The 21,409-nt window shown below is 33.7% G+C and overlaps 3 pseudogenes; all 3 read left to right on the top strand.

Annotated features, from left to right (window-relative positions):
- Positions 1 to 1,769: 1,769 nt before the first annotated feature.
- Positions 1,770 to 4,592, top strand: LOC129301914 (protein C2-DOMAIN ABA-RELATED 5-like; annotated as a pseudogene).
- A 1,894-nt stretch (positions 4,593 to 6,486) lies between these two features.
- LOC129302560 (fructose-bisphosphate aldolase 6, cytosolic-like) lies at positions 6,487 to 8,601 on the top strand (annotated as a pseudogene).
- A 9,331-nt stretch (positions 8,602 to 17,932) lies between these two features.
- Positions 17,933 to 20,618, top strand: LOC129299061 (GTPase activating protein 1-like; annotated as a pseudogene).
- Positions 20,619 to 21,409: the final 791 nt, after the last annotated feature.

Genomic DNA, 21,409 nt, shown 5'->3' with positions numbered 1-21,409 from the left:
TGCTAACCTTTTTATTTCATTCTTTTCCTAACATTTTCAAGAACCAAGTGGGGCCTTTAATATTAACACTAAGAGAGAAGAATTGTGATTGACCAAGTCCAACTACATGTCTTTCATATTTCACATGAAGAGAGAAATAAAACGTATCCTCCTTGTTCGACCTAATGCTTTTGTATTACATGTGGAACGAGAAGGATGGTGCTGTACTCAAAGTTGTTTCAAAAGCTGCTATGAATTACTTGGCTTCGTGAGTCAACAATGGGTGGTACGTGGGAATTAGGCCCACGAGAAATGTCAGATGTTGAATGCGGAATCACCAAAAATGATAAGAAAGTGCAAAGCATATAATCTCTTTCTCCCTCAATGCTCCTACGAGCCATAATATAAAATCATGTTTTAAAAGTTTTATTTAATCTAAAATCTAAAATATTATTAGTATTATTTTTTTAATTGTACCGTTTCTTTATTAGGTAATTAATAAGAGTGTGTTGAATAAGTTAAATGTCATATTTATCACACAAAGGAACATAAGTAAAAGATGTAAAAATTTTAGAAAATTAAGATTTCAATTAATTTTTTTAATATAAATTAGTCAACAATAACTTATGATCTTATATCATAATTTGAAGGGAACATATAGTTAGATTTTTTTTTCCATCATGATCTTTGGAAGAGCGGTGATATAGATGTTCAGCAAATTTGCTCATATGATAATCTTGTAGATTTGTTTAATAAGATACTACCAACTTCAATATTTGAGAAGTTAGTATATGGAATTGGAATGCGCAGATTCGGAATATAAGTATAATGTCATCAGGAGGAAGGAGTGATATTGTTACCAAGGGGAGACTATATGGAGTAAAATCTTATGTTGTACTCTTTTTCTCTTTCTAATGTGTTTTGTCTTACTGGGTTTTTCTGAAAAAATTTTTAATGAGGCAAACATTAGTGAACATTTAAAATATTGTGTACTTTTTTTTTCCTTCACTAGGTTTTTATCCTATTGAGTTTTTCTTAATAAGATTTTTGAGACACAACGTTTGTTATGGATATCCAAAGGGGAGTATTATAAATATTATATTATGGATGTCTATAACTCATAGCCATTAGGATTTTTTAATCCTTAATGTCCTTATGAATGGCATGAAAAGAGTTTCTAGTCTTAATACGTTATAATCTTCAAATATTACATAATACACATTATAGACCTCATTATATCTTTGTAACATGAGGTTAGGACTTGAATAGTTGGAGGCCTATAAATAGAGGTTATGTCCAAAATATATATACACTGATGAATAAAAATTCTCCTCTATTGTTTTCTGTCTATTTCTTGTATTATCTTGTCCTTCTTCACCTTCATATTAACTATATTTTACAATAATATACATAAAATAAATAGGTTTTTACATCGTGCAAAACTTAAAAAATGGGCTTATTTTTATAATTCATAAATAACGCAGCTTATTATATATTTTTATTTAATGTTAATATTCATTATATGTACATATTTTTAAAATAAAAAAATACTTACATGAGCGAGCGTGAGAATGAATGACTGATTCTGAAGTTACATACAACACAATAATACTCTAATACTGAGATTAGGAAACAGTCCATTTCCAGCGCGTGGGACTGAGTCTGAACCAAAACACAATCAAAACTCTGTTTCTTGCACTTAGACAGTATTAGTACTTTGTGTTTCTTCAATTTTTTTTTTTTGGCCAAGAAACAATTAATCAGTATTTCTTTCATTATTATAAAATCCTGACTCCTCTTCATCCGCTCCTCATAATTTGTCATTGAAGTATTCGTTTGTGACCCACGCATCACCTTTCCCTTCCGAGCCAAACGTCCTCTTTCTCCTTTCCGTCGCAACCATTTCATCTTTTCTTTCTGGTTCTCTCTTTCTCTGCTGCCTTTCTCTATGGAGAACTTGAGGGTCTGCTCAGAATTCGCGTCCACAGAGGCGTGAATCTCGCTGTCAGAGATGTTGTAAGCAGCGATCCTTACGTTGTCATCAAAATGGCAAGCAGGTAATTCAATTTTCAGGGAATTTTCTGACGTCTTCTCGATATGGCTTTATCTAGGTGCTTTTCGGAATTTCGGTTCTCTGTTTTAGCTTTCTTTCTGTGACGGTTTCTCTTGGCTTGTTGACTTTGTTTCTGGTTCAGGGTTAATCTTTCTGGTGATTTCCGTCGGTGATCTCAATCGTTTTTGGTCTATTCTTCTATCTTTTCTTGCTCCTTCATTATCTCAATACTTTACTTTTTATCTCCATCATTAATTTTTCTGGCGATTTCCTTCTCTAACCGCGCCGGCTTTGTTTTTACTGATTTGACTTAACCAGCTGCCAAAAAATTTATTTATTTCTCCTCTATATCAAGTTACTAATAATAGGCTGAACAATTCCGGCTACTTTTGTCGTCAGAAGAGTAAAGGCTTTCTTTTAAGTTACAAACAACAAATCATCACGCATTTATGTCGCTGCACAAAAAATTAGTCTGATAAAAAAGACTGGATTTCCCTTTGCCGTGCCAGTTCAATTTTCCGTGGCTGTGTTATCATTCATAGTACTCATAAATTACCCCACTTTGGCCACATTGTGGGGATACTCGTTCTGGTGAATGTATGTTAATCTGCTTAGCATATTTAAGCTCTGGGATTTGGTTGTGTGGTGTTAAACCAGCTTTACCATTGAATTAAAATGAGATAGGGTGGTAAACTTGTAAATTTTCTTGCTGTACTTTCAAGTGATGTTTGCATATGATGTCTGATGTAGAATTGAAGACTCGAGTGGTGAAGAAGAATGTCAATCCTGAGTGGAACGATGATTTGACTTTATCTATTGCAGATCCTCGTCTCCCAGTCCATCTTGTAAGTAATTGTTCTTTTGAAACTCTGTAGTGTAGCCCGTTGAATAAAATTTGGGATCATAAAAAAACGAAATGGAACTTGAATTGACAATCTGTATTAGTCATGTATCTGAAGCATATTCCCTGCCAGTATTTAATATCAATCAAGCTACTTTGCCATTTTTCAGGTCTTAGTACTTGTTGGGTTTATGATTTGAAGACTCAATTTAAATCAAATTCAATAAAAATGAATTCCATATGGATATGATAATCAATGAATATCTTTTTTTCTTGTATAATTGTATTACAAATAGAAGGATGTGAATCTTAAATCACGATCCCACGACCCAACTTACTTTTACCATCTAAGACTAGCTTAGGTGGCTAATGAAATGAATATATGAACACCAATATGTTAGCTGTATTTGGGGCCATATGAACATAAGAAAACACTGAGACCCTATTTTGGTTACATTATCAACGCATTGAACACTACTTGGTTATTGGGGTTCACAAAATCAATGCACTGCTTGGTTACAGGGGAATTCTTGACTACATATATAATGTAGTGACAGAATGCAGAGCCGGCGGGTGTTAAAAAAAAAAAAAGAAGAAAAAGACATGGCGTATAGGGAGTCAATTATCAAAGTGAGTGTTTCAGATTTTGAGATATATTGAGATACGTATTTTGGGTAATTCTATTGGCTTTTTACCCCAGCCAATTGTACAAGGAAACTTTCAGGTTAGTTTAATTGGTTAAGTCTAATTTTGCAGACGTTGACACATCGTTCGCCATCTTATGATGTGTCGTAACTTGAATAAAATCAAACATTGCATTGGTTTGTTAATGAATATAGTATCTTGTCATCAAGACGTTGAATTTATGCCATTGTAAACATAAAAATACGCGGATCCTCACAATCAATGCATTGTTCAGTTACTGTATAAATTCTTAGCTGCATATATAATTTACACGCTACCTATGCACAGAATGGATGAACACTTTCTGAAAGTTAGTGTTTTAGATTGATGAGATTCATTGAAACACGAATTTTGCTCATTGTCTCTTTACATCAGCTGGTAAGGGAGCTTTGGCATTAATATCCTCCATTTTCTTGTGATTGCAGTATGTGTATGACAAAGACAATTTTTCAGTTTTGATGACAAGATGGGGGAGGCTGAGTTCGACATCAATCCATTTCTTGAAGCTGTGAAGATGAAGTTGAAAGACCTCCCAGATGGAACTATCATTACAAGAATCCAGCCAAACCGGCAAAACTGTCTCGCTGAAGAGAGCCATGTTGTCTGGAATGATGGCAAAGTTGTCCAAAACATGGTTCTTAGACTGAAAATGTAGAGTCTGGGGAAGTGGAGCTCCAATTGCATTGGATTGACATTCCTGGTTCCAAGGGTCTGTAGCTTTGTGCATGACATGATCAGGTTCCCCTCTCTGCCTTGCACATTGTAAATACTAAATACTGAGACATGCCATGCAGCCTCATAAGACTCTACCATGTTCTTTCATTTCTTCTGTACTTTATCTTTTTCCCTTTTCACATCTAGTAAGAACAAGCTCAATGTGTTTTAAGTGTTTTTTTTTTAATGTTTTATCTGTAGTCATCTGTCATAAAAAACATGGCTGCAACTAGGGGCGAAGATTTAATAGACCAGCCATCGGCTGTTTGTGTTGCCAGTGTATGCACATGAGCAGCACTAAATTAGTTGGTTGTTAAGTTTTGTGATGGGCGTGATTTAGAATATATATATTTTTTAATATGGCTATCTGACAGAATTAGATCCAAATATTGCCGGGTTCAATTGGAGATAACTCTCAAAGAAACTTTTTTTGCATCCTAGCGGACAGGAATTAGATAAATCATGTGTTAACTGGTCATAATCTCTTCCATTAAACCCAATGCCTGTTGGTGATTTAGAATGCTCTATCATACAGTTGTTCAACAATTTTAAATATTAATTTTTGTAAGTGAAAACTATCGATAATTTTCTTGACAGCAATATTAAACAGCGATGTCTAATGAAGAAAAGGAAGATATCCGTGGGGCAAGCGTCCTTTGTGGAGTCTTATCTTTTTTTGAGAGATGATATGTGAAGGCGTTTTATCCTCGATGAAGTTATTAACAATTTAAAAGAAAATTCAGAAGATTCTGGTCCTAAGTCCTATCTTTTCCCTGTGTGTGACGTTATACTTATTTTTCTAATATTTAATTTCTATTAAAAATGGCTAAAATACATTAAAGGAATAAAAATAAAGCTGCACAGAGGTATCACCAAGGGTAAGAGATTTTTTGTTTTTAAATAACAGAGTAATTGAGATATGTTCATACTGTCAGCCCCCATGCTCCTTATTTTGAATTTCTTCTTTTTTAAAATTGGACCAGAAATCATCCTTGATAAAAAGAATTTGGGCTGGAAACATTGGGCCGAAATGACAACCCTCAATTTGTTCACCATGAAAAGAGGAAATTAGTGTTGTCAATGTATCAAAAAAATATAGTGAAAAAATAACCCAAAAAAAAAAATATTAATGGGAGTTGAGTCTAGGAGAAGGGTTTAATTTCTCACAACATGATGAATTAAGGCTGGAATTCTGCTTAAGAGAAGTGCTCAACAATGCCTCAAACAAAATTACTTCCAATAAGAGATACCTATGGATAAAAAAAAAATTCAAATTTTTTTTTAAGAAGTCCCGCTGTTCTTAAAAAAATATGGGTGAATATAAATGCACTTTGGTGATGATTGTCAGAAGTTCACTAATCTTAAACAAAATGCTCAATGGAGCTTTATTTTGGGGATGAACCTTGGGAACTAAAAATAAATATTTATCTTTCTTTCAAGAGAAGAGTTCAAAATTTAATGGTCAAAAAAGGAAAATATCAACATTGCTGTAATAAGCTAATATGAATTATATCTATCAAAAAGATTTTCCTCAAATTATTTAATTGTATAATTTCGCAGTATATCATATCTATTCAAAAGGGTTTAGTTTTATATTTTCCTCATATTAGGAGGGTACAAGATCTATTTTTCCTCTACTTATCCAAGTTATTTACTCTCATTACTCGTTGTCTGGATTGTTTGGTTAAATTTGGATGATTTAAATTCAATATTTTTGAATAAAAATGACATTAAACTATTAAATAAGAAAATTTTCATAATAGAAAATAACTAATAATTTAAAAATTAGCATGGAGTTAAGAAAGTGAAATAGCCCACATTATAGTCATAAACAACCACGAGCCCATCCAATCCTTACAGGACACAAGGCTGGCTTGATATGATGATATAATTGTATGTGTTTAGAATCTAATGGAAAAAATCCATGGCAGGAACAACAATAGAACTGCTACAAGTATATGCGGGAGGAAGCCTCCCTCAGGTTGGGTGACACTAAATTGGCAGTGAAGAGTATTACTGGGAGGGCTGGAGCAAGTAGGCTCCTATGCACTATCAATGGAATCTAGTTGCAGTGTTGTTATAAAAATAGTATGTCTTAAGCACAAGTTTAAAGGAAGAGTTTATCTTAAAAAACTAACTTGTTGGGTGTAAGTCTGTCTTCTACTTCTCATTTTCATTGCTTCTTTGCTTCCAATGCTGCCTCTTGCCTCCCGTCATGTCCTCCTTCGATAGCAAATACCAAGATGAACTCATTGCCAATGTTGCTTATATTAACACACTGGGAAAGGGTATTCTTGCTGCCGATGAGTCAACTAGTACAATTGGCAAACATCTTGCCACCATTAACGTTGAGAATGTTTTGAAACAAACAAGCTTGCTCTTCGTGAGCTCCTCTTCATCGCTGCTAGTGCCCTTTAATACCTTGGTGGTGTGATCTTGTTTAAGGAAGCTCTATACCAAATATAGCTTTAGGAAACCCTTCCCTTCGTGGATATGTTGAAGGAAGGTGGAATCCTCCCTGGTATTAAGGTTGGTAAGGGTACAGTTTATAATGCATAGAGACTGATATGTATATTGGATATGATATATATTCAATATGTTAATACTTTCATTTTTAAATATAGGATATGATATGTTTTAATACGTACATAAATTTACCAAAGAATTATTAAAATATTAAAATATAATTTCAATTAAAAAAATATCCAAACTAACATCTATTGTACTTTTATTCTATCTATACTTAACTACCTATCACTTAATTTCTATTAATAGGTATAAGATGATATAGTATTAAATATCTTTTCCTTTTCAACTATCGTCTGTAAAAATAAACAACTTTATATCTAGTTTATTAAGATATATGTTTGTTACTCCAAGGTTGTCTGTTCATTTTTATTAATGTTTCACATCTTAGACTTGCCTTGCTTAATTTGTATTCTTCACTTTTCCTAGCTAAGAGTCACAAATTAGTATGAACACAAATTAAGTCTTCTATACTTTTAGGGTTTAACTTTTCTCTTTTCATTAAATGGATGAATAAATAGGTATTCCAATTCCTTTTATAATATGATGAAGAGCAAGGCCACATTAAAAACTTGTCCTTTTGAAGCATCGGCCCTCAATCTAAAAGTATTGAATATCCATCAAAAATTATTTTTTTAAAATTAAAAAATGATAATTAGAGATTTTATGAATATGTATAGAAGAAATATTAGTAGGGATACAATAAAGATATGGATACGTGAGGTATTTAAAGTTTTGGTCTTTACAAGGTACAATAGAGCCTGTTGGAACGAATGGTGAAACCATAACTCAAGGTTTGGATGGTCTTGGCTTAACGTTGCCAAAAGTAGTGTGAAGTTGGTGCACAATTTGCTAAATGACATGCTGTGCTCAAAATTGGTCTAAATGAACCATCTGAGCTTGCTATCCACAAAAATGCTTATGGCTTGGCTCGCTGTGCTATCATATGCCAGGAGAACAGCCTGATTCCCATTGTGGAGCTTGAAATCTTGGTTGATGGACCTTATGACATTAACAAGTGTACTGCAGTAACTGATCGAGTTCTTGCAACTATACACAAGGTGATGAATGATCAGCATGTGCTGTTGGAGAGTACTTTATTGAAGCTTGACATGGTGACCCTTGGATAGATGTGAGAATATGGACCAATCTGACTCATATGAGTTGGCCCATATAAGTTAAGAGAATACAAGTTGGGTTGGGTTCAACCTATTTTTTATATGGTTAAAAAAAATTTAAATCTAACCCAACCTTTAAGGATTGGCGGGCTAAATGGGCCAACTCGCCAACCCATTTTTTATTTTTTTTAAAATACACTTAAATAATAAGTTTTAATTTGATTTTTTTTATGATTCATTCTAAATATACCAAATATTATTTTATAATGTTTGTACAAAATATATAAATTGATACAGTTAAGTAAATCGTGTTGATCTGGTTTATATTTACAAAATTTTTTCTTTTCTCTTTTTTTTTTTTTAATTTTTTTAACAATAATATGAGTTAAATGGGCCAACTCTACCCATCGGGGTTAACCCATATAGTTCACGGGTTATGTAGTCTGGGAAAAAAAAAAATTTTTATTTGAGTTAATTTTTTCAACCCAACTCGACCCATATGACCAATTATTTGGGTCAACTCACATAATTCAACTCTATTTTTGGCTCCACCCTTGGGTTAGATGCTCAAAAGGTGACACCAAAAGTTAATGTTGAGTTCATTGTTAGAGCTTTGTAAAAAACTGTTCTCACTTTTATTTTTTTTGTCTGGTGGTCAGAACGAGGAGGAGGCAACCTTCAACTAAATGTCATGGGCACAAACTTAAAGAGAATTTATTATAAAAAATTAACTTATTAAGTGAGAGAGCTCTTTATATTATAAATCTAACTCAACTTATAAGTTTTTTATGATATGAGACTCGTTACATATGGGAACTTGCATTTCACGACAAGCTGAGTATGGCTATTGTTGATAGATTACACATGGCTTGGGAGTGTGGCTTTAGAAGAATCAAGTTAGACGTTGACTGTATGATTGCCCTTAACCTCCTAGCATAGGAAAATACCTAGCCTAATTCCTATGGCAGACTGCTTGGGTAGATACATTCCCTGCTACATCGTGATTGGGCAGGTTGACGTAAATGACATGTATCATTAAGGCAACAAAGGTACATATTTCTCAGCCTCGTTTGCACTTACTTTAGATAGAGGACAACACTATTTGTGTCAACCTCCTGATGGTTTGAAAAAGATTTTGGACGCTAATGCCCTGGGCGTAGGACAACCACGTCTTTGCATTAACACATCCTAGTTTTGATCTTTCCTTGTTTCAGCCGAAAAAAAGAATCTGATAAAAAAAAAATAGTACTGTGTGTTTTAGAAATCCGTTCATCTTAATCAAAGTGTGACGAAAGTATGTGAGAGTAGATTTATTTCAAAAGTTGCAAAAGCTATTTTTAATGGGCTTTCAAACACTCGTGCGTGATGCTTGATAATAACATATGTCTAATAAATACTGCGGCCAAATCTAAATTTTAGAAAAATCGTATTGAACAATTGTTGGAGTACATTATTTGCCAAAAAAAAGACTAAAATATTTTGAATTCATTCTTAACTCCCCTACATCATATCTAAAAGTAAGATTGAAGGATAAAAGACAAAAATTTCCCTCCTTAATTTCAGCTTATAAAAATATCCCATCCATCCTAATTTATAAGGTATTTATGAAAATTACACATATCAATAAAATTTATTAATTATCCTCTATAATTTTATTTTTTTAAAAAATAAATATCTAAAAATACCTTTCATTGCTTGTGAAATGATATTAAATGATTGCCACAGCCTGTTTTTTGGCCTTTTGACTTTTGTCCATGTGTAATCTAAATTTCAGTAAACGTCTTTTATTAGGCTATAGTTTTGAAATGAGGGTTTAAAGCATTTAATTTGTGATAATTATTTGAATCTCTGTTTTTCGTTGGATGAAATTTCTGTTGTGTGTAGTTATTTATCCAAGGCGGTGGAGGAAATCAACAAATTGAGATCTTTAACAATAATCGGCGAGATCACGCAAAATAGTAGAGTGGGATATTGGAGAAGGAGACTAAAAATACGAACACTGAGAGAAAAAGAAGACATTGTGGAGTGAGAGATTGATGATTTAGCCCTCCCTGAAATAGCCCTATCAGTCAGCGTTCGCATTTGGTGCATCGAGTACGAGTACTCATTAGGCCAGAACATTTCAATATAAAATACTCCTTTATTTAAAAATAAAAATATTTTTAATTAAATTTCACTCCTAATAAAATAATTATTTATTTTTAAATTAATTTTATTTTTTTATATATACCCATACTAAATATTCTATAATAAATATAAGTCATTATTAATAGAGACACTTTAAAAAAAGATAATAATTATATCTCAAAGATTAAAAATGCCTTACATTTTTAAACATCCAACTCATTAAAAATGAAAGGATTAACTTTATCGTTTATTTAAATTAATTTTTAAATATTTTTTAATATTAAATTTATTAATATAAAAATATAAAAATTTAATATTAAAATCTGGACTATTTTTAATATTTATGAGGGAATAATTACTATGATACTTATCACTTTCCACGAGATCTGAAGCATTTAAATTTAAAATTTTTTATTTTATATTCTTAAAAATATAAAATTATTAATAAATATGTTAATATCAATATACTAATACAATATAATCTAAATATTTAATTTAATATTAAAAATTATATTTTTTTAATATAATTATCTAGATATATTTTGAACAATTTAGATATAATTTGAGAGATATAATTTAATATTAAAAAATTTATGAATTTTTTAAATTAATTATTTAAATGTACTTTAAATTGTTTAAATTTAATATTAAATTTTTTATACTTTTATATTAATAAATATAATATTAAAAAAAATTTAAAAATTAATTTAAATGAATGGCTATATCATTGTAGAATGAAATGAAGGGCCAAAACATGCTGGCCCGAGCATCACGGATGCAGACACTTGTCAGTCACATTGCATGTTTCAAAAACTACTCTTTACTACCTTCTTCAAATAGCTCGATATATATTTTTTTTTAATTCAGATTATTTTTATAATTTTAAACAAAAACCAAAAAGTTCGCCCTAAGTGATTATTTTGTTAAAAAAAATGCTTTTTTTTTTAAATCTAAACAAATGGGCCCTCAACTTCAATATCAATAGTGTGTAGCATCAAATGGAAATACAGAACGTTATATTGCCATCTGTTCAAAAATTATGCCTTTCTTGTGCCTTGATTTTTTTTTTTTGGACGGAAATGCATCCGTATTTTTTCAAAGGCAACAGCCAAGAGGGAAACATAAAGATTCTAAACAGAGCGCAGAATAAAATTGCAGGGCCCTAACAAGCAAGACAAAAGCAAAAGCAATAAAATCTGGCAAATATCCAATCCGTAGGAAGGAGATGAGCCTTCTACAGTGGAACCCGAGATTCCATGGCATCTGAGATTAGAAAGGACGATAAAGAGAGTGATGGTGAATTTACCCACCGAACTGGGGACACTTCCTAAAAAGCATCAGCTGCAACTCCTGCAAGGAGATCAGCAGTATAGTTTTCTTTTCAAGAATTAAGAAAAGACAATAGACACTCCAGTCTTAGAGGCTATAGGCTATAAGGTTCAGGGTGTCTGAGATAATCTCACAACAGCTCCAATCATACTGATCAAGACAATGAGAGGCAATACAATTGACAAGAACTAATGAATTAATCTCATGAATAATATCGTCAATCCCATTTCATTTGCTAACGTCAAAGCTCTTCTCTGAGGGCAAGAGCCTCAGTCATAAAGGCAAAGATAGATCTAACTTTGCCCATAAAAGCCCATATAAAATTTACAAACCAGTCACGACAGATAATGCAAATAGCAGCTTCTCCACTCTTGACATTATAGGCACAATCACGGTTAATTTTCAAAGTCCCTACAAGAGGAGTGTTCCAGACAATAGGCTTGGGAGGAGACCCAAGAACAAACATTAGATTCACTAGAATTCACACTACAGTCCTAATATTTTGGCGTAACAGTTGCGCTTGTTTAATGAGCCAAGAGGGATTGGGATCTATTTGATTGAAGACTTTATTGTTACTAGATTTTCCAGATCAGCCATAAAATCCAGCAAATAAAAGCAGCATCATAATCATCAGATTCTGCTGCATTCACAAGAGAGCTCCACCAAACATCAAAGCTCTTGGTACTTACTTTGTCAAATTTTAGACCAAGATGATAGCCAAACCAAACACTTTTAACCTAGGGGCAGAAAAGAATAAGTGTTTAATGGCTTCCTCTCCTTTAAATTACATGAAGGACATATCTTAGAATGGCAGGCCTTCCTTGACAAGTGCTTCATTAATTGCTTCAGCTTAATTAAAATTCGCCAGATGAAATGAGTAATTTTGAGAATAGCATTTAACTTCTAGATTTGCTTCTAAATCTCATTGGGGATGCTAAATGAAGGGCCAGCTTTTGGCTGTAGGGCACTTCTGTTTTGTGCATCCGTCCTTATATCCCAGCTTCGTTGCATGAGCACTATTGCGTGCCGCAGTCCGTACCAATTTATCCTCATCTCACAGGAAGGTATTGGCAATTGCAGTATAGAAGAAATAATCTCATCGTCACCAGACCCATGAAAGGAGATAAATCCCAAGCACCATGCACAAAAAGTTAAGACGCACGCCCCTTATTAACAATATATATATATATCTCACAATCCGTGGCATAGTAAAGAAATTGCACATTAGGTACCCAAGGATCTTTCCAAATTCAAATAGATCGACCATTGCCCAAATTCCATAGCAGATTATTTTGAAGAACATCCCTTCCATCCACAATGCTAGACCAACACCAAGATGCTTTATACCCCTTCTTTGCCTCATAAAATTCATTCTTCGGAAAATAGATTCCTTTAAGTACCTTAACCCAAAAAGCATTGGACTTCGAAAGACTCACTATTAGCTAAACGGGCATCGTTCATCTTGACAAAATCTCTAAATCCCATCCCTCCTTCATCTTCAGTTTTAACAATTCATCCCACGCTATCCAATCTGTGTCATTGCCTTCCCACCAAAAATGAGACACGATATTGTTCAATTCTTTGCAAGTCTTAATAGGGAATCTAAGGCAGTTCATAGGGTAAACAGGTGTAGAATTAATGACAGCTTTTACTGTAGTTTCTCTACCTGCATACAAGAGTTTTCTCGCTCCACCCTAGCACCTTCTTTCTAACTTTTTCCTTGATATAAGCAAGGGGCTTGATGCTTGGCCTTCCCCTAAAGATTTGGAATTCCCAAATAAGTTCCCTAGTTTTCCACCTCTTGGATGCCCAAAATTTGACAAACTCTATCAGTCTATCTTTACAGTCACCAGGAGTATCGTTGGAGAAAAACATTCCAGATTTGTCAACATTAGCCTCCTCAACAGAAGTTGAACCGCAAACTGTCAGAATCTTAGCAAGCTTTTACAGTTATGGATCCTGCTTCATGAAGAAAAGGGCATCAACAAAAACTAAAAAAAAATGAGAAAGTTCTAGGCAATTATTGCTATTAATACCCTTAATTCTTTTAGTTTTGCTAACTCTTGGTAATCATACAAGATAACAATTCCGCCACAAGTATGAATAGGTCGGGGTAAGGGGTCTCCCTATTTCAATTCCCTTCCTGGATTAACGTTAGCAACTTTTTCCCCAGACAAACACACGTTGAGAGAAACAGATTCAACATAAGCCATTATCAGATTCACCCAATCGCAGCAGCAGCCAAATTTAAGGAGAGTCAATTTAAGAAAATCCCATTCTTCCCTGTTATAAGCTTTGCTCATATCCATTTTGAGAGCAAAACTCAACTTTATTTTCTTCCTTCGTGAATAGTGATATACTTCATGGACAGTGATAATAGTTATCGTGAATTAAACCCCTCAAACTAACGCACTTTGATTAGAAGAAATGGTTATCAAGAATAGGTCTCATGCGGTTTGCTCAGATTTTTCAGATAATCTTATAAGAATAGGTCCTGTATTCCATGTTTTCGCGTATATTTTCAAACACTTTGGTTTTTGGAACATATTATTTATGTTAGGTTGTGTTTGGATGGGTGGATTTAAGTTAAGAATTTAAATTTAAAATTTCATATTTAAAATCTCAATTTAAATTCATAAATTTTAAATTTTTTGTTTGGATGATATAAAAAATTTCAAATTACAATTAAAAATTCTTTGTTTGGATCTAAAGTAAAATTTTAATTTTAAATTTTCAAATTCTATATTTGAATTTAAAAGAAATTTGAAAGATTAGTTAAATTTGATGATTTGAATGGCCAATTTCTAAACGAAATCAAACAAACAATGTCGACTAGAACTGTGAACAGGTGATGACCAGGATAAAATGTCCAACCTCTACTGGGATTGGACCTCACAATGGTGGGGACGGGACAATTGACTTCCACCAGAACCAGACCAACGATGACGTTGGGGATGCCAACTTCCACTGGGACAAGGTTGATGATGACATGCAACAGACAGCCAACTTCTACTGAGACATAATTGACGAAGAGGATGGGGACCGAATGACTGCCTTTTATCGGGATTGAACCGATGATGATGATGAGCATCGAACGGTCGACTTCCACCGGGACGAGACTGACGACGACAACAGGCATTGGACCAGAAGTTGCCCTTGTAGTCCAGGTCATCGCCATTGGTTCGGTCTCAGTCGCTATCGATCTAGTCCTAATGGAAGTCACCAATGCAGTGCAAGTCATTGTCGATTCGGTCTCGATTGTCGTCGACGGTTCGGTCCTTATGGAAGTACCTTGTGCGGTCTAGGTGGTCACTATTGGGTTGGACCTTGTGGAAGTCGCCAATGGTTCGATCCCGATGGAAGTCTCCTATGTTGTCAAGGTGGTTGTCGTCAGTCTGATCCTGTGGGAAATTGCCCGTTCAGTCCCTATGAAAGTCACTTGTTCGGTTCTATTGTCACCATCGATCTGGTCCCAATGGCAGTTGCCCATCCAGTCCCTTTGTTGCCATTGGTTCGATCCCCGTAGAAGTCAGCTGTCTCGTCCTAGTCAATAGTGGCAGCTTATTTCTGTCAACTTTAGTGGTTTGGTCCAATTACTTGTTGGCTGGTCGATCATGCCTTCATACATTTGAGTCAAATTACAGAAGAGCTTGAGTTAAGATATGAAATAATAGGGGTTTAAAATGATTTTAAATTACAAAGAATTAAGGGAGAATTTGAGATTTGAATTTGGGTCAAATCTAAATTTATGTATTTTTAATTATTCAAACAATGAATTTGGCTCAAATTCATATATAAACAATGGACGGTCTAAATCTATGTGTATCCAAATATAACATTAATATTTTTGATATTTTATAATTCTAATTTCAAGAGTTCAGTTTTGTGCCATCAAGTGATGAGCATTTAGACCATCCAGATTTTTATATAATTTGTTTTTATTTTTTATTTTATTTATTATAAAAATTATAATAAATATAAAATAAAAATTTTAAAAAATTAATATTGAATTGGATCATTCAGATTAAATATGTATCATCCAGATTGATGATCAAGTAGATTTATTAAAATTTTATATTTTAATAATATATATAAAATGTAAAAATAAATATGATAAATTTGGACTATCTAGATTGGTCATCAGCTGATGAACACTGAAATTGAAACCCTAATTTCAAGGTCAACTTTTTTACTATTATTAAACTTTAAAGTTTATGCTTGATCCTTAAGGCTAAGGGTTGCATTGTAAGAGACTAACTCTTTTTTTAGATATATCCTTGTTGGTTAAATTTAATCTTGAAATTTAGCTGTGGAGAGGGAATTGGACTAATTTATATACTCTCTCAAGCTCCATTTGTAATCACTATTTACATAAAGTAAAATAACAAAAAAAAAGGCTAGCATGGCTGGGATTTTCTTTTGTTATTGATTTATTTAGTAGTCTAAGGCCCTATGCTTAAGTGGCAACATAGAAGTGAGAATTATTTATGCCACATTAATTTATTAAAGCTAAGGTTATCAAAAGCTTGGTTAGCTTAGCCCTACATGAGCCACTTAGGCTCAACTATTAAGTATCGGACAAGAGTCAAGTCTTATCTTGCCTAACTTGACCTAAACATATTAAATTTTTTAAAAAAATTTGAAAAATATTTTCACCATGGTATTATTTTTTTTGATCAAGAGTTATTATGTACTATATTATTTTTATATTTTTTATCATTACAATTTTTTAATCACTTTCAAAATTCAAAATTTATTTTTAACTTAACATTATGTAAAGTAATTGATACCTGTTGATTATATGTAATTTCTAAAACAATTACTTTTGATCCTAATATTATTTTATAAATAATATTTTAAATATAATATTGTATTTTTCATAAAAAATTTTTGAGTTTGGCCAAACGCAGCTTGAACACCTAGGCATTGAGCTAGCCTAAATTGCATATCAGGCTAGGTACCGAGGCAAGGGCGATGATTCCCCAACCTGACTCGTGTGTGCCCCTAATTAGGTTTTACTTGTGTGTTAGACACAAAGAAGTTTAAAAAAAAAAGCTTATTCAATTATGGGAAAATGTATTATCAAATGTTGAATATTAAAGAATTAAATACGCATAAAATTCAATAAGATTTTTTACATTTTATTCCAAAATAACCAACTTTTCAAATTAAATTATTGTAAGGGGCTTTTTTCATTACATCAGAAAATTTGAAACCTAGTAACTATTCATTTCAAGTGAGCAAGGTAAGTCATCCCATTTCTATAATTGTCAATTGCTGCTGGTCACCAAAGTAGAGGGAGTACTTTTTTATATAAAAAAAAGAAGAAAAAACCCAAGGGCAATAAGATCAACTAAGGTTATTGTGATCCATTTTTAAATACGCGTGCCTGGTTTGTAACTTTCTCCGTGATTCTGCCTAAACACATTCTTTGACATTGACTTTTCAATAGCTGCTACTGAAATAAATAAATTGGCTTTTCAAGAGTGAGGCAGATTCTGAACTAAACACAGGAGGCGGAATCATAAAAACTCTTGGCTCTTAAGTAACACTTCATTTAGGATCTTAAAGATTTGCTTGCTGGGAGTGATACTACGTATGATTCAAGCTACCATGGCAGCGGCACTGGGCAGGCTTTTGCAGGGACGTATTAAGCTTAGCCAAAATTGTGCAAGACCCAGATTTGACGGCAAGCAACTCATGAAGCTTGGCCTTTAGCTGCTGAATAACTTTTCATGTACTGATTTTGTAACACTTTAGCTTGCTAGCTGTTCATTGTTAGTTTATTACAAATGCTGGCATCTTCTTGTCAAGTGCTTTGCCATTACTTAGATTGCTTTCATCGACACGTGGTTCTCTTTCATTTGATTTTTGCAATGGCCACAATGATGAATCGGCTCATAATTCACGTCAAGAGAGGGCAGGATCTTGCTTATCACAATGTCGGAAGCAGCAGTGTTTACGTTGTCATCAAAATGGGCGAGCAGGTTTTCCAATTTTGATTCTGTTCTCTTCCTCATTTTTGGACTTTTTCTGGTTTACCTTTCTATCCTTGTTTTTGGAATGGTAGGAACTTCAGCGCCTTCTTTTTCTTTCTTTCTCTTTCTTTTTTCATTTTTAAAAATTATGCGAACTAATTTGTAAAGTTGCTCCTTGAAAAGAGGGCAGGGGACCAATTCACACATCCTAAATCAACAAATTTAAAAAAATCTCACTTGAATCACCTGACAAAGCTGAACAAATTCTCTTTTTAAACATGTTTTCCATCATCATTCATTGCCGACCACTTGTTATCACTGGCCAATGGCTATTAATGCCTCCCGCTACCTCACTGGCGTTGTTACTGAAACTACCATCAACAATCACCAGCCATTCGAATGAGTTTTGTTTCCCCACTTTCAAATTAAATACGATTATTAAAATGGAAGTCAAGCATGCTCTTAATCTTGTATACTTACTTTTCTCATTTTCAATTAAATTTGCTTACACATTCAAGCGCTGGTATAGTGTTGAATTAGCTTTAAGATTGAAACTATAAATGAGATAAGGTACGTAGCAACGTCGTGCAAGTTTCTAGCTGTACATTCAAGTGATGTCTGCATATAATGTCTGATGCAGAAATCGCGAGACTCGAGCGGTGAAGAACGATGTCAATCCTCAATGGAATGAAAAGTTGACTTTCTCTCTGGAAAAATCCACATTTCCTAGTCCAACTTGTAAGCCACCATTTTATGCAACCCTTATGCCCTGTTTGGTAGCATGGAAACTAGGATTGGAGAAGTGAAAATAGAAGTGGGACTGATAAATAGCTTGTTTGTATAATGAATCTCACTATTTTGGAGAATCTAGTTCCATTAAAACTAAACTCACTTTCATTTTCACACCCATGAAACTACTTCTTCCCTCACTTCCTTCAAAAAAATGACCCACTTCTACATGGATACCAAACATTTTATAAAATCCCGTTTCCACCTTAGTTTCTTCCTCTTTCACCCTCCACTTCCATTTCCACTTCTATTAAAAACTCTGCTGCCAAATGAGCTTTGGATAAATTTGTTATAAAATCCCGTTTCCACCTTAGTTTCTTCCTCTTTCACCTCCACTTCCATTCCACTTCTATTAAAAACTCTGCTGCCAAATGAGCTTTGGATAAATTTATAATTGAAGGTTGAACTTATACGCTTTTGATTTATTCTTTAATCACTTCACGTGACTTAATCATACACTTTAATAATGCATAAGGAGTTAGTTATCAAAGCAGGGTTTCACGTTTTGATAACGTTTCGAGATTTATAGGATGCGTGAGTAGTTCCCCTTGGCTTTTTACACAAGCTAATGTTACTAGGAAGTTTTCAGTTTCAGCTAGTTTAATTGGTTAGTCCAAGTTAGCAAACATCTGAGCATGACATCCTTCACTGTCTTGTGATTTGTAATAACTCGAACCAAATCAAATAAATATTTCATTGGGGTTCTCACAATCATCAACTCTTTGCTTATTTACAGTGAAGATCCTTTAGCTACATATAGAATGAAACTCTTACCAAGTTTCAGATGATAAGAATCACTTTTTCTTTTGAATAAGATGGTGAGATTCGCTGAAATACAAATTTGGTTACTGGCTCTGTCACTTCTGGCAAGTGAGCTTTGGTAATGACATCATCAAAATTGTCTTGTGATTGCAGTATGTGTATAACAAGCACAGATTTAGGCTTGATGAAGAATTGGGGAAGCAGAGTTTTCCATTAATCCATTTCTTGATGCTGTGAGGAGGCGGTCTGAGAGCCACAGAGATGGGGATATCATCCGAAGAATAGAACAGAACCGGCAAAACTGTCTTGCTGAAGAGAGCCAAATTGTGTGGGAAGATGGCAAAGTAGTTCAAAACATGTTTCTTAGACTGAAGAATGTGGAACGTGGGGAAGTGGAGATCCGATTATCAATGGAGTTACTGGTGGGGTTTGCTCAAGATCACGTCCAGAGAGGAGTGAATCTTGCTATCAGAGATGTTGTCCGCAGGAGCAGCGATCCTTATGTTGTCCTCAAAATGGGACCCACGGTAATTCAATTTTCTTTTTTTTTTTTTCAGTCAAGATCTCAACTTTACAACCTTGAAGCTCCTTTTTTTTTTTTTAAAAAAATTGAATGACTTTTTATGTATGTTTAAGGATAATCTATTTTATTAAAATAATTTAAGCCACTTTGTTAGACACATTTTAAGTTTTATATATCTTAATTTACTTTGTAATTACTAGATATGGGGCTTTTTTTCTCTAATATCACCTCATTTTTATCGGATGGTGGGGATACTCATCTTGTGCATGTATGTTCATGTGCTTAGCACAATTAAGCGCTGGGATTTGACTGTACAGTGTTAAGTTAGTTTTAAGATTATATCAAAATGAGATAATGTAGCAACCTTGTAATTGTAAAATTTTGCATGATGTTCATTCGCGTGATGTTTGCATATATATGATGTCCGATGCAGAAATTGAAGACTCGAGTGGTGAAGCAGAATGTCAATCCTGAGTGGGATGAAGAGTTGACTTATACATTCCAGATCCTCCTCTCCCAACAGTCCAACTTGTAAGTCACTGTTTCTTTTGGATCTCTGTTGTATGGTATCATTGAACAAAGTTGAGAACATAAAAACAAAATGATATATACTTGCATTGACAATCTTATATGTTAAGTTGTTATTATGATTCAAGTTTGATGGGTTTATTGATATGCAAACTTGAAATCAAATTAATCAACATCCTCCATTATTGTGCTGTCATGTGAATGCAGTTTGTGTATGATAGAGACACATTTAGTCTTGATGACAAAATGGGGGAGGCTGAGTTTGACATTAATCCAATTGTTGAAGCTGTGAAAATAAGGTCGGATTTGGAAGGCCTCTCGGATGGAACTGTCATTAGAACAATACAACCGAACCGGCAAAACAGGCTTGCTGAAAGGAGCCAAGTTGTATGGAGAGATGGCAAAATTGTTCAAAACATGGTTCTTAGACTGCGAGATGTGGAGTCTGGCGAAGTGGAGCTTCAATTGCGTTGGATTGACATTCCTGGTTCATAGGGACTCTGTAGTTGTGATATTGTAAATATTGAGACATGCAATGCAGCTTCAAAAGCCTCTACCTTGTGCTTTCGTTCCGTTTAAGCTAGAAATTCGAGTTTAGCTCAAACAAGCTTGATAAATTCTAGAATTAGATTTAATGAAAAATGATAATATTAAGCCATTTGAACTTATTCGGCTTGATTGTTATTAAGAAATTTTGTTTAGTATTTTTGTTTTTCCCTTTTCACATTCTCGTAAGAACATACCCAATATGCTGAAGTGTTTATTTTTCCCCTTAATGATTTGTCCTGAAAATGTATACGTTGCTGTACAAAATATAGCCACTCTTGGCTCGAAGATCACTCATTTCTTGTGCTTTAACCATGTGAACACATGTTACCATGTCATGAAGCTGAGCTTATACGATGTCAAAATCCACCCATTGCATTGGACTTATCGGGAGCTGGAGTTTATGGATGAGTTTTGCAGAGGGCACAAATATCATTTTGCACTGTGATTCATGTTGTTCTTCATTTTATCTTAATTTGGTAGATAATCTGCCATGGAAAGCAAGCCAAGCAATCAAAAGAGATCTTGGAGAAGAATATGTGTTCCAAACAATGCAAGACCTAGGAACAGAAGGATTACAAAAATGAAGATTGAGTGTATTGCTTGCATCCTTTTTCCTTTTTCTTTAGTTCATAAATTCATGATTCCAGAATCAGCAAAATGAAGCATAAACTTATCGTTCTCTTTTGTTCCCCCTCTAAGGGATTGTTGTAATTCATTGTCTTCTTTATTTTATATCTGTTTTATTTCCAAGTCTTTGCCTTGAAGCCTATGACTTTGTTTTTTTTTTTATTCCATTGTCAGCTTTTCTGAGAAATCCACTATACCCTCCTAACTAATGCAAACCCCTGATGTGTAGGACCATTCTTACCAACGACGATCTTATGGATACCTCAAAATATCTTGAACATT

This window comes from Prosopis cineraria, unplaced genomic scaffold (assembly GCF_029017545.1).
Source record: "Prosopis cineraria cultivar Desert tree isolate PC_DT_omini unplaced genomic scaffold, ASM2901754v1 PC2, whole genome shotgun sequence".
Taxonomy (NCBI): Eukaryota; Viridiplantae; Streptophyta; class Magnoliopsida; order Fabales; family Fabaceae; genus Prosopis; species Prosopis cineraria.
Note: the sequence above shows the minus strand (reverse complement) of the source record. Positions and strands in the feature narration are given on the sequence as shown.